The sequence below is a fragment of the Macaca fascicularis genome, chromosome 11, assembly GCF_037993035.2.
Source record: "Macaca fascicularis isolate 582-1 chromosome 11, T2T-MFA8v1.1".
In the NCBI taxonomy this organism is placed as follows: Eukaryota; Metazoa; Chordata; class Mammalia; order Primates; family Cercopithecidae; genus Macaca; species Macaca fascicularis.
Genome location: NC_088385.1, coordinates 87726739 through 87742278, shown reverse-complemented (window position 1 = coordinate 87742278; position 15540 = coordinate 87726739). Strand labels below are relative to the sequence as shown.

The 15540-nt window shown below is 34.4% G+C and overlaps 1 long non-coding RNA gene across 1 annotated transcript; it reads right to left on the bottom strand.

Moving 5' to 3' along the window:
- Nucleotides 1–8185: 8185 nt before the first annotated feature.
- Nucleotides 8186–15540, bottom strand: LOC135966286 (uncharacterized). The gene is made up of 2 exons (XR_010579518.1): nucleotides 11337–15540; nucleotides 8186–9657 (listed from the first exon to the last, which is right to left on the bottom strand). It is a non-coding gene; the product is annotated as an uncharacterized lncRNA (long non-coding RNA).

Here is a 15540-nt window from a genome sequence, read left to right as displayed (position 1 = left end):
AAACAATACCTTCATAAAGGCACAGGAAAGATGAAATAATGTTAATATCCTGTGTGTACCTGGCATATATAGTAGGCCCTCAATCAATGTAGCTATCATTACTTCTGTAATTATCAAATCCTACTTTACATTATAATAATGAAAAGCATCAGAAAAAAAGCAACATTGTGGTGACATTATGAAATGTCCAAATATTTATAAATCATTATGATAAGCTTTGACCAACACACTTTAATGTCTTAGCAACTTGACTCATATTCAGATGAGGTTGAAAAAATAATTATCTCTATTTAAATATAGTACAAAGGTACAGTGTTTGTGAAACAGTGTTTCTCTCATTTTCCAGCTGAAAGTAAAAAGGAAAGATTCATTTCAAAAAGATGATATAGCAACTGGTAAAATGAGACAAATGAATGTAAAATATCAAACTCCTCCTGACCCGCTCTCCTTCACGGATGAAAAGTAAAACAGAGGAAAATGGTTATCAAATGACTGTACTTGTCACTTAAATTAAAATACACATATACTTGAATGCACACAAATATTTCATATTTATGTAGGATATACTCTGTTCTGACCATCCTACAAAGAATAGTTAGCTACAGAGTTGTATTAGTCTCATATATTGCAGCAAATATTTATTAATATAATGTTCATTCTTCCCTGCTAGATAATAGGTGTTATGAATTCAATGTATGTTGCTCACCTATTAGTATATTAAGTGTACCACATAATCTTTGGTATGTTGCAATACTGAATAAAAATTGGTTAAATTAATGAGATACTTAGCTGGACATGCTAAGAATACATCTGCCACCACTGTTTCAGTAGGAAGAAATACAGCTTTCTCTTATTTAATCGGAGGCAAGGACTCTGAGATCATGGTAGCAAAGGGGTAAAAGTTTAAATAGCTGGTGGTACAAAAGGGGTGAGTGTGCATGTGTGTCTGTGTGTGTGTGTGTGTGTGTGGAAGTGGACCAGAGGACCTGGGGGCCTCATGGCAAAGCACCTGGAAGAACCATTCCTTTGGTGATTCTAACTGGGATTGGATATGCTATTGAGGTGTGGCCGGGTATTATGACAGGAAAGGCTTTTTGGCCAATGAGCCAAAAAGATTTATTCAGGAGGACTAAACTGGTAGATCTTAGTGATAAGGAGTTACATTACAGGTGTATTTAACTTTTGAGCTGGGCTTAGAATGTAACCCTCACTTAATCTGCATTTGATACCTAAGAGCATAAGACTGATTCCTGTTCAGTAGGGCCTCCAAAGGTAGCGACAGACTGGAAAGATAGGACACAGGCAGCCAAGGTAATCTTTCTATCTTTTCCATGAATAGTGTGCACATGAATCTGCTCAATCAAGATTTAGATTAAAATCCAGTAAGCATTATCTACTGTGTGTCAGTGACATTTATCTCCTTACCTCTTCCCAGGAAACTATTTATTTATATTCATTAAGTTTACAGAGGCTGATTTGTGAAAACAGAATGGAGTAAATTCTGTAGACAGACAAAAACAGTTTATAATTCTCATCCATCATTTGTCCTTTGTTAGGAATTGTATAGTTATCATAAAGTCAGGAGGAATAGCAAACACACTTCACCACACGCTAGACCCTGTTTCAAACCATTTACACAGATTATTTCATTTGATTATCACAACAATCTATTCCATAGGTACAATTATAATCCAATTTTACAGATGTGGCAATGGAGCAAGAGATATTAAGTCATTTGGTCAAGGTCATACAGACAGCTGCTGAGCCATAGATCTGGGATTCAGAGTCAGCACACTGATTTCAAAGCAGGGATTCTTAACCTCTAAACTATACTGTCACTGAGCACTATGGGTCACATGGGTCACTCACTCACTACCCAGAGTTTTGACTTTGTTTTGCCATAGCTTAGCACAGTACTCCTCAAATTTTAATGCATTTACAAATTACGATGTAAAAGTATAGATCTTCAAAATCAAGTTTTATGGGTAATATAAGGGATTTCAAGGGCAATTTTTGCCTTAGTAGATAACTTTACAGTTTAACCCTTTAGAAGTAATCTCGCTGTAATTTGCAAAATTCCAGACAGCCTGTAAAGCAAAGGCAATGTTAAGTAGAAGCCAGCCATCCCTAATAGGGTGCTTGGATATGCTAATTAAAGATAACTTAGGAATTCGTTCGGGCTCAGACTTTTTTAGGCAACACTAGTCTGCTTGCTGTATTGCAGTTAATATACAAAATTTGAGATATAAGATAAACACTTAGAAATATACTTGTATTATTTATCCATTTGTCCCTTTCCTCTTTCCCTTAACTTCTTCCCATTTATTCATTTTTCATTCACCACTATGTCAGATTTGTGGACTAAACAAAACAAAACAAAAAACCCAAACATGGCCGTATCTATGTGCAGCTTATTCACTTTAAATGAGTAAGGAGCTTCCACATTTCTCAGCATTCATTTAGCTCATAGAAACATGCCAAGTATTAATCAATGGAACTGAATCTTTTGCTTAAAATTATATAAAAATTTAAGACAAATAGAAGTATGTTTTGATTTTTATATTTTAGAACTCAGATAAAATTCTGGTACAAGTTGAGGATTATGAGAATCTAGTTTGAAATTGATAAACACACTTGTTGTCATTATGATATTGTCCTTTTATAGCTAGGTAGTAGAAATAATGTGTTTAGCTCTAAAAATTTCTATCTGTTATCAAGCTGAGGGATCAATTGCAGTTGTCTATATTCTATTTTTATATTCTCACATTTTAAATATTCTTAAAAAATATTCATGGATTTTTAACGTCTAAATGTTCCAGTGATTTGATAACCAATTGCTATTGTGTTCAAGTGAAAACTTCTACACCACGAGCAACACCAGAATATTACTAAATGAATTCTTTAGGAAGTGGGGATTTCAGACCAAGAGGATAAAGAAGCTCAACAGATATCTATCTCATTCTGAAAATAACACATTTATAATTCCCTCGATGCAATAAGGTAATGCCCACCTAAGAATATCTCATCTGATGGAGATAATGATGTTACCAAGTTGCAGGAAGATATATTAATATATTTTAATTTATTTTAAATTTTAAAGTGAATTTGAATTTGTAAATCTAGGAAAATAAATGAATGACTCATGGTTTCCATAGAGATAAAAGAAAAATTCCTCAAAATCACCAATAAGCCTATGAACAAACATAATTATATATGCTTGCCATATAAGGTGCTCAGACTTGATATCATACACGATATCAAAAGCTTACTAATTTAATTGGAATGTTTATTTCACTAAAATAGTCAATAAAATATGTAATATGATGGACTTTTTTTTCAGAGCTCTCTTCAGAAGGTGAAGACACAAAGCAAAAGTAGTTTTGTTTATTCCTCTTTAAAGAATGATTTTTTGCTTTAATAAACATGAAAATTTACAGTTCACAGAAGGATGTTTCATTTTTCTGTTTGCTATCATTTCCCTCAGGATTTGTGTAAATTCTTTCCAAATTTAGCAATGGAACATCTTGGAAAGTAAAAATTTGGAAAGGCAATATGAATATTGATAGAAGAGATGAAAATAAAAGCAAACATAGATATGGAAAATTTGAAGGGGAGCATAAGAAAAGAATAAGTAGGTGAGAAGTAAAATCACTAGTAGTAAAACGCAGATTTTCTTTAATTTGCGTACATATTAATTTTCTGAATTAAGAAAGAAGTAAAAAAATAGTAATTTCAAGCCTCAAATTTAAAGACAATGTCAACCTGGAGTTGATGGAAGGTTACATAGTGGTACCCTTGACATATAATGATACTATAACTCAGCTCTAAATCACATTGCAAAGATGAAGATTCATAGAGAATCGGAAAGCCAAATTCTTGAAGCTGCACATTTGAAGTCTCAAGTTCTTTCATTACATGGAAGAAGCATCTATAGTCATTGAGAGCAGTGAATCCCGAAGGACTAGAGAACTACTAAAAAAGAAAAGTGACCTGTCAGATGATAATTAAAATTACCTGCAGGTTTAGTATTGTTGGTGTACTACAACCCCAAGCATGCCACAGAGACAGCTGATAAAACACCTCTTTCCTTACAAAATCTATTTTTCCATCAGATTGCTTGTAATATTTTCCATAGAACTATATTTTCAATTTTATATTGAAAATGAATCAATGGATGACATTGTCTTTATTTTTTTAAATGCCCTGAAACTCAATTTTATGAAATGTATTTCTTCAGTAAACCGAAGAGACAGGGGAACAAAAAAAATTCGGACATCGGATATAAATAATAATAAGGGAAGAAAACCTAACAAGTATGGAGATGAAGGAAAATTGAAAGGCAAAAACATAAATGCTGCAATTTTATCTGCACTTTTTCTCCTGATAGATGTTGAATACAACAATTAACTTGGCACTAACCTCCACCCACACTTCCCATTGACTCAGCGGGAGCTCTTCACAAAGTTACAATTATGAGCTGCACGTAACACAAAATTGTTAACCTGCTCATTTTCCATCTCTCTTATTCCCTAAATATTTTATCTCATTTATTAATGCGAAAGTTCCACTGACATCAAATGTAGATACTCTGTTTCAAGAATTATATCATGTGTATACATCCCACATGATAATGGTACATAAATCCCATGTATATGTTTAACATTTGTCTTACACACATCTTTGTCTTACATGTCCAGTAGTCTAAATCAAAATGCCAGTCATTATGTACTAAAACATTATGATGCTAAAAATCTATGGGGCAATGTTATCCACATAAAGGCCTGATGTAAGGGGGAAAAACTTCTTCCCATGTGATAATATTCAGTCATTTCTATAGGCTCCATGATATTTCCATTTTGTTTAGGCTTTGTCTCTCATTGTAAAATTGGGATTAATGATAATTATAACAGAACTGACATAAATGACTCAGTATACACACCACCATTTAAATCTCCATAGCCATTCTCTCTCCTCATCTAGTTCATTGTTCTCAAAACATTTCAACTAAATGAATATATCATCATTATTTCAGAACTCATCTTGAAATAAATAGGAATCCTTAATAATTCCCCCAAAGCTTCCCAGAATGAACCTCTCATCACTGATGTAGTACCAATATTTTGTTTATATCCTATTAAGTCAAAATATCTCTCACTTTTTTCCTTATTTCATTGTTGTTCTTTATTTACAAGTCTGTTAATACTTAAGCCATCTTGAGAATTATTACCACGTTTTTATACTACCTGGGATCAGATAAGCTACTATAATTAGAGGGTATTCACAAAAGAATACAGTTATTTGGGAGTATATAAAGGGACACTTAAGGAAAGGTATGGGATGTTAAGAAAATGTGGGTCTTCAGAATTTTACACTTAGGCCACTACATACTTTCCTTTGTATACCATTGATTTTTCTACAGTCAGACTTATAAACCTTCAAAAAAGTAGTATGTTTTTTCATTTCTGCCATAGCAAACACTGAAGAAAATGGTATGGAAGGCCATCAAGCCAATGAGTCAAGCTGTAGTTTGGTGTGAAGGCCTGTCTCTATGACCTGAGAATGAATCTCTTCTCTTCATACTAACATAGAATATCATTAGTTCATGTGGATAATTTTGACATTCTGTAATTATACCTCTTTAAAATTCATCATCATTTTTCTATAATAAGTTTTAACACACTGGCAAGAACTTCCTATCACCTTCCTGCTCAAAAAGCTTTAGACTGAATGAATCTTAAACTCCTTAAGGTAACTCTCAGAGCCCCCTATAGTATCTTTCTCTTCCCTTTTCTTTCTACTTTTCACAGGTTTCCACTTTCCTTCATGTCTCCCATGTTCCAGACAAGTAGACTGTTTCAGTAATAAAACACATACCATCATTTCCTGACTGTACCTTTAGACTTTCTGTTTAGGTCAACTGAAATGTTTTTCAATCCTACCTCCACCTAAAAACTCTTCTGTTTTAAAAGATCCAGCATAAATACCACCACGTTTGTGAAACTTTCCATGTTCCATGTAATACTTTGTTCATATCTCTTATATAGGGTGGCACTTACCATGTCCTACCCTGTTTTGCAGAGAATTGTGATAAATGTAAGTTCCTGTAGGGCACGGGCCACATTTTTTTAAAAAATTTTTTCTTGTAAATCTCCATAGAACATAGAAGATAAAACATGTTGTACAAAGTGAGCAGTTAATAACTGTAGTTGAACTAATTTTCCATTGTAAAATGTATTTTAAATGAATATTATTTTCTAGACAGTATGGTTCTTTTACTCATTATTTTATTTATGTATTTATTTATTTTTTGAGACAGGATCTTGCTCTATTGCCCAGACTGGAGTATAGTGGTGTGATCATGGCTCACTGCAGTCTTGACCTCCTGGGGTTCAAGCGATCCTTCTGCCTCATACCCCACCTGTAGGAGCTGGGACTACAGGCTGTACCACCATGCCGAGCTAATTTTTGTATTTTCTGTAGAGTCGGGGTTTCACCATGTTGTCCAGGCTAATCTTGAACTCCTGGGCTCAAATGATCTACCTGCTTCGGTCTCCCAAAGTGCTGGGATTACAGGCGTGAGTCACTGTGCTGGCCTTCTAATTCTTTTATTCACAAATATTTACTGGGCATCAGTTAAATGCCAAGCAATGAATATGCAGTGGCAACCAAAACATTGTCCCTCTACTTGTGAAATTTACAATCTAGTGTAACAGCACAGTGTAATATAAAGGGTACTGGACTGGTTGAAACTTGGGTTCCAGTTTGAGCCCTGTTCCTCACCAGCTAGGAATAGTGGGGCAGTTGATATAATCTCTCTGGGTCTCATCTCATTTTCCACTGTTGGTCAAATTTGATACTCGTAATGAGTATCAAATTCCATTATGGCTCAAAAAATGTTTTCATATTTTATCTTGACTCTGGAGAAACATGTTCAGATGGATGCAACTCGTTCAATGATATATATGTCAATATCAGGGCTGTCATTTTTGGGTTTTTTTTTTGAGTTACTTTTTCTCTGTGTGCAGCAAAGACAGAATCAGCATATGTGGGTGCATAGTAAGTAACATCAAATAGAAATGAAGTAAAAATCAGCTTCAAATATTTTAGTAGGCCTAGAATCATGTACTAAACATTAATCATAAAAAAAAATAGGGCTGGGCGCGGTGGTTCACGCCTGTAATCCCAGCACTTTGGGAGGCCGAGGCAGGTGGATCAAGAGGTCAGGAGATCGACACCATCCAGGCTAACACGGTGAAACCCCGTCTCTACTAAAAATACAGAAAATTAGCTGGGCGTGGTGGTGGGGTCCTGCAATCTCAGCTACTTGGGAGGCTGAGGCAGGAGAATGGCATGAAGCTGGGAGGCGGACGTTGCAGTGAGCCGAGATTGCGCCACTGCACTCCAGCCTGGGCAACACAGCGAGACTCTATCTCAAAAAATAATAATAATAAATAAATAAATAAAATAAATTATATATGTGTGTGTGTGTGTGTGTGTGTGTGTGTGTGTATATATATATATATGATTAGCAGTGTACTGTTTTAGAAAAATGATGGTCACGTTGCAAAATCCTGACCAGGAAGTTACCCAGAGCTATGAGGGTTTCCTCCATCCATGGTTATTCAGTCAGGCAGTCATGATGGGAAAGATCATCTGCTCCAAATCAGTTCAGTGCTCTATGGAGAAACTGAAGCCACTAAGCAATAGCCGAACTATAAAGTGTTATGCTTTACTTTGAGGAATATTAAAAGAAGTAATTCACAAAGCTACTCGTAGAGTTTATATTTTGGCATTTAAGAGGATTGGGAGTGGAAGAACCTATGTGGCCAAGGCAGTATCAATCAACTTAGGTGAAGCAGATCCTTCAAAAACTGATTAAACCTGGACCTCGATCCACTTTTTATTAACTCTATGCAATATATATATATATACTTAAAAAAAGGAAAACAAAAAATACCTCTATGAAATATTTATTTCAATACTCTGTACTCTACTCAGACCTAGTTTGGTCTCAGTACATGGCTTTGCTTCTTATATCACTAAATCCAGGGGTCTTTGTTCAGGTTGGCTCTTCTCTCAGAAGCGCTTGTGACACATTGCCCATTTCTTTTGTATTCCCTTGCTGTATATGCTATTAATCTCTCTTAGTTTTCCTTCTACCTCTTGTTTCTCCCTTCCTGGATCCTTTTCCTTTATATGAACTTTAAATGTAGGCTTTCCTAAGGGTTTAGTGTGAGACACTCCCCATTCAGTAGTCTTTCGTTGTGTGGTTTCCTCACATCTCAAAGGTGTCAAACTTTGGTGTCAAACTTCATAAGTTGAAAACTAACTTTTCTTCCCAATTTTTCCTTCAATATTTCCTACCACCCTTTATCCACTCATTCATGTCAGAAGTCCAGGAGGCACTTTTCAAATATCTTGTCTCCTTTACCACTTGCATACAATCTTACCGAAGGCCGTGGGTGTTATCCTTCAAACATTTCTGGGATCCATCCACTTCATTGAGTTTCGATTCCATCTTTGTAGTCCAAACCACTGTACTTTCTTACCTGGATTGCTGAATAGCCTCTTTAATGGTCACTGCTAATTTATACCTACTCCCTGCACCCTGATCACTCTTCACATTGCATTCAGATATTAAAGAAAATACAAATCTCTTTATTTCACTTATTCTGCTATTTAAGACTATTCCCATGACTTCCCATTTCTCTTGGGATGAAATCCAAAATCCCTCATGTGGCTTTCAAGACCTGTTTTTTTACCTTAGCTTGACAGATTCTTTGGTTCTGTTTTCTTAAGCCACATTGACCTTTCTTTCTGCTTTTTGAAAGGGCCAAGTGCTTTCATGCCTAAGGTACCCCATAGGGTACCTGATCTTGGAATGCTCTCTACAACTTTCACCTTTGGTTGGTTAACGTCTAATACTCATTCTTCACATTATGCCATAAATGTTACTGCTCCGGAGATATCCTTTCTGAATCCCTAGATTGGTTTATGTACCAGTTAAAGGCTTTCTCATTGCACGATGTACTTTCCTCAATCACATTTATATTATTGAGGAATAATTCCTACAAATACCAATAATTCCAGTCAGGTATTCGTGGTTTTGAAAACTGCTCAATGTTTAGTGCTTAGCACAGTATGTGGCACTAAGCATCAACTAGACATGAAATTATAGAATAAATGAAGAATGTCTCTCTCTCTCTCTCTTTCTCCTGAAGCAAATGTCTTTCATAACCATTCCAAAATGTTTTCCTAAGCTTTAAAAAAGCACCAGTAAGATTTTTGGAATCTTTAGAAGATGGTGCAGGAAGTAAGGAGTGTTGGAGGAAAGACAGGAAGGAGCTCATGATGGTGGTCACTGTCCACCATGATTTCCTAAATATACACCCCCAGCCATTCTGCTCCTGGGAGGCCCCCACTTGTTTTCTCCAAAGACAATAAAAGCAAGCATTGTAGCTGCTACTGATTTATGTAAGGCATAATGTTTTCAGTTCGGTTATTGTTCTACATCCATCTTTTTTGTATTTTCTCTTTATTACATGATTATTTGTGGTGATGTATGCCGGCAACTTATTTGCAGAATTCACAACTGACTTCAGTGTAGAAGTTCAAGAATGAATATTTATGCGTGCACATACATATACACACACATCCCTAAAGGAGAAAACAAAAAGAAATTAAAATTAAAATACTATCAGTCTTTGGAGACAGAAATTTATTATGATGGTTCCTATATAACTACAAATTCTACAGTGATTGTAGTTGTAATAAAGATAACGCCAGTAGAGAGCACTATATGCACTAGCTTTTAAAATAGTCTTTGCATTACTAACTACTAATAAAATTTAATGGAAGAATAGTATTTATTGTTTTAAGTTGTACTTAGCTTTTTAATTCAGTTGATGAATCAACATGTCATTTTATTTGAAAATGAAAGTACTTAAACATCTCTTTGTGTTTTCATTGTGTTCCTATACAATTTCACAACGAATATCTAAAAGTGGCTCTATTGTACAGCATAATGACCACAGTTAGTAATCTATGTATTCTTGACATAAGAGAGTGGATGTAAAGTGTTCTCATCGCTATAATAATAATATGGTGAGTTAATACATATGTTAATTAGCTAGACATAAATCATTCCATGATGCATATACTTAAAAGCATCATATTGTATGTGATAAATACATACAATTTTTTAATTATTTATTTATTTTTTAGACGGTCTCACTCTGTCACCAGGCTGGAGTGCAGTGGCGCGATCTCGGCTCGTTGCAACCTCCAACTCTCCTGTTCAAGTGATTCTCCTGCCTTGGCCTCCTGAGTAGCTGAGATTACAGGTGTGCACCACCAGGCCCAGCTAATTTTAAAATTTTTAGTAGAGACAGGGTTTCACCTTGTTGGCCAGGATGGTCTGTATCTCCTACCTCATGATCCACCCGCCTCAGCCTCCCAAAATACTGGGATTACAGGTGTGAGCCACTGCAAAAAGTGGTACTTTTAGGCTTTTAATTTTTATCTTCCTTCGACATATATACTATTTGTTTCTTAGTAGAAAATCATTGTCATCATCTTTTGACTTACTGAATAGTCATCTGGATAGTGTACGATACCACATATTTCAAATGGAAAAATAGTCATCAGTCTATGGTGACTAGTTTTTTGCTTTTAATAATTTTAGGTTTTATGAATTCAATTACATATGACATTTTTATAGATAAGTGGTAACAAATGGCATATGATAGAATGCACACAATGAAGCAGGAATAAATGCATCGCAGGTATTATAATCTGGAAGCGCAAAATTGAAAATGGCCACATTAGCACTGGATTATTCAAAACGACATGGACATAACTGAGTGGAATTCATGTTTATAAAGATGCTATAAACAAGACTGATTTTCTTTCATAGCCTGTTTGAGATAGCAAACACCTAGAAACAACCTGAGATTACACCTATGAGAGACTATTTTGATGAAATTTTATGAAGTAGTTAAGAATTATGCAGATGTATATGTATTGATATGAAAATATCACTAAAATAAAGATGCAAAATATAGTGTATAGTAGAATTCTACTTAGAATTTTAAAAAGACATGTGCACATATAACATACATTATATACATTTCATATTATATATATGGTATTAAATATACCAAAAAAAAAATCCTTCTTAACATTGATGACTTGTGATTGAGTGGGTTTCAACAATACCTTTTGAACTGTTGGACACGTGCATTGTCTTACGTTAAAAATTCCAAAACAAAAACTCTTGTTAGAGAAAGAATATATAAGATTTATAAAAGACTTAATAGTTTGTTTGCTTATCTTACCTTGATAAAGATGGCAGAGATTTGCTTGCTGTCTCCACTTTTTGGGGATTTCTTTGATTTGGAGTCAAGATAAAAATATTTATTCAGGTTGGTTTACCACAATTAATCTATGCAATATTCTGGGTGACAGGAGCCTTGAGATATTAATATAGAGTTAAAACCATCTTCAATTGCTTTGTTTTCCCCCATTCTAGTTAAATCCTTAAGAGACTACAATAAAGTCACAACTGGATTTATTATGTGGGTATATGCTTTAAGCAAGAAGTAAAATTAAGAAACCTTTAAAAGAGGAAACTTCTCAGAGATACTGCATTTCAGGAAGTGGATCTGCCTTGTGTAATGGCATAGACTCGGGAATAGCATAAGGAGATTACAGGGTCAGAAAGGCCCACCTGAGGGGCAAGAGTGTAAGAGTTCCTCCAGGACCAGACAGGCCAGGGAAACACAGAAGCTGAGAGTAAGGAACTGTTTTAGAGGAGCATCATTTGATCCTCCTAATTAGTTTTGAGAAAAGGGCATTTTATGTTTTAGGCTGGGCCCAGAAAGATGATATTTAAATATAAACTAACTACAATTATAGCAATTTTTGCTTCAAATTAGAGCATTGGAGGATAAAAACTAGAGGGAGTTTGGAATTCTCTACTGAATGTGCTGTCCATGCTAATGGTGGGTTTAGCTCTTAAACTTGCTAATTACTGACATGTATGTTTCCCAGCACACTTAGAGTAAATTCTGTTACTAGCCCCAATTACTGTACGGTGTAAGAATGTGAAGAATTTGAAGACGGCCTGTTCATCTGTTTCTTCCTCATATCTTTAATTAATTCCATACTACCAAAATTAGAGATCAATTTTGCTGGTGGGAGGAAGAAGTCAAGCTATATTTAAAGGGATAGAAGTCAGATATTGAGGTGCTCCTCAAGAAAAAACCATTTTAACCAGGTTTTAAATAAAGTTAGAGTCCCAAACAAGTCCTAGCTCTCATTAATGTCCTTTCCAAGTATCAGGTGACAGTGTTATCCCTTCACCATGGTAAGACTCCCCAGCCACATTGAGACTCTATTATGCCCCTCCTCTTTCTTTAGTTTTCTATGAAATTCCTTAGATTCCTTTTATTTTATAAAAATAAAAATAATAATAAAATAAAACAAATACAGAAATGAAAAAAAAAAAAAAGTTCCTGGTCTGCTTAGCAATCCTCTGATTCAAAGTTGCAAAGAGTAACTCTGCTCAAAGGTAAAACATTCTCCTATCTACATGCAAGAAAGTAAATATTTCTAAGTTTCTTCTGGAAGTCAACATAAATTGCCTCCAGAAAGTCATCACAACACACACTTGCCTTTTTTATTTCTGTATCACTTTAACACATATAAATTTATAGTATCATTTATTATTGATATATAATTTTGTAATTAATTTTATGCTTTTTTCCCCAATTATTTTGTAAACTCCATAAAAATATGAATGTCTCCTACTTCTAACTCCATCTCTGGTCCTGTGTCCTAGTCAGTACACACACATCAAGTGGAGTGCAGATTTGATATTTTAAAAAATGTTCTATTAAGTACAATGTGACTTTTTCCCTGACCACTCCAAAGTAGCCTCTTTCCCTGTTGTATATTTCATCACAGCATCCTCTTTTATTTTCATCATATACTTTGTGGTATTCTGGTAAATGTTTAACAAGTGGCTTTCCAGAGGGACAAAAAAAAAATTGGTACAGAGTGTTTACCAATCCCAATGGTTTAAATACAGCCACCATGGTCAATCAAATGATACCAATGTGACATAACTGAAAGTGATGTTGAGACAAAATGCACATTATTAGGTCTCACATACAGTGTGAATAGGCTTTAACACATCAATGTTTGTGATAATCAATACCTAAGATTATCTGATTGATTGGCTAATTTGTATTTTATCTGTCTCTCTTCATCAAAACCAAGTTCCAGGCACAGAATAGTGCCTAGCATATTGCAGGTGCTTAATTTGTTAGACAAAAGCCTAACTTTTTACTCAATGTTAAATACATTTAAAATGTTTAGATGACAATGGTAATAAAGATGTTTTTAAAATTGTTAAAGTTTGTGAGTTCTAATAGTTTAGAAATATCTCCTGAGCAAATGTGAGAAGAGACTGTTTTACTTTTAAAAATTAGTTTGTCTAATATTTCTTGTATTTCTAGACATTCCTGAGAGATGTAAATATGAGTTTGGGATGCATAAAGAAAAAGAAAAAACTAAGCTTTGAATTTAAATTTCATTATTAAAAGATCAGTCATAACTTCTAAATGTGAAAACAGAGAAGTGTTATTTCTTTTGGAGAAAATAAAAAATAATAATAATTAGAATTTACTTTTTTTTTTTTTGAGACAGTTTTGCTTTTTTTGCCGAGACTGGAGTGCAATGGCATGATCTCAGATCACCTCAACACCTGCCTGTTGGGTTCAAGCGATTCTGCCTCAGCCTCCCAAGTAGCTGGGATTACAGGCATGCGCCATCATGCCTGGCTAATTTTGTATTTTTAGTAGAGACGGGGTGTCTCCATGTTGGCCAGGCTCCTCTCGAACTCCTGACCTCAGGTGATCCTCCCACTTTGGCCTCCCAAAGTGCTGGGGTTACAGGCGTAAGCCACCATGCCCGCCCTTAGAATTTACTTTTAATATTTTAATTTCATCCTAAATTTTTTTAACATCCAACTCTGAATTAGTAACTGTTCATTCTGATGTTAGCAATTTTTAATGCAGATGCTATGATGCAAATATTTTTCTTAGCATAGATTGCATTCGTACATTTTATTGTATGATTGGCACAAAGAAATTAATGAAAGGTTCATTGTATTTCTGTTCATTAATTATATTACCTTCCACCACCTAACTCTCAATAGCTCTCTTTAGGCTTTTTTTTTAATTATTATATTCCAAAATGAACTGCCGATTTTACCCAAATACACACTATGCCTGCTCCCTCATCCCTGGCTTTTCTCTCCTGCTCCCTATAAGGCCCTTCTCCCTATCCCTGTCTTTTGTAATTCTGACATTATTCTAGATCTAGTTTAGTCATCAATTTATTCATTCTTTGCACAATACTTAGTCACTAATTGTTCTCTTTCTTGTTTGTTTATTGACTTTCTCTTCCTTACAGAATATAAAACAAGTGAGAACAAGAATTTTTTCTTGTTCACTGTAATACCCCAATGCCTAGTATAGTGCTTGACATATAATCAGTATATTGTCTTTGTTGAATGAGCAGACAAATAAGTAGTTATCAAAACAAATATAAAGATAAAATAAATGTAAGATACGCTATGATGGTTTTCAAAAATAAACATTTAAATTTCAAAGTATTGGTTGGCACTTCGTCTTAATCTAGTGCTATTTTGACAAAGCTGTGTGAATTAAGAAAGATAACATGTTATCTTAAATCAGTCAAAAACAATTTCTAATACCCAGGCTGAAATAACTCTAGTTTGAATGTGCTATTTTCTCATATGAAACTGTGCTCATTATACTTCATTTGTAATCTAACTAAACACATTTCCTTGGTATGCTAATGCTCTATGCAAACCGTCTTTTGATTTTGTCATATAATTTAAAAAAATTCAATTAAGTGAAACCGACCTTAACATAGCTTTGATGATTCTGCTAAGAACAGATTTTATATATCAAATAGGCAGTTGTTTGAATATTAACCTATATGTATACAGAATGGAACCAGTATCATAGTTCTGTTGTTCTTTGACCTAACTTCCCTTCATCCATTCCTCCCTTTGAGTATGTCTCAAGTCAACACACACACAAAATAAGAGAGAGAAAAGATGTGTGTGTGTATATATAATATATCATATATGTATTAAATATATTTTACATGTATTATATTTATTAATATATTAAGATATATTTATAATATTATATATTTATATCTCTTAAAAGATACATATCTTGTCTTTGGTTCTGTTTGTATGACAGATTACATTTATTGATTTGCGTATGTTAAACCACATGATTATCTCAATAGATGCAGAAAAGGCCTTTGACAAAATTCAACAGTGCTTCATGCTAAAAACTCTCAATAAACTAGGTATTGATGGGACGTATCTCAAAATAATAAGAGCTATTTATGACAAACCCACAGCCAATATCATACTGAATGGGCAAAAACTGGAAGCATTCCCTTTGAAAACTGGCACAAGACAGGGATGCCCTC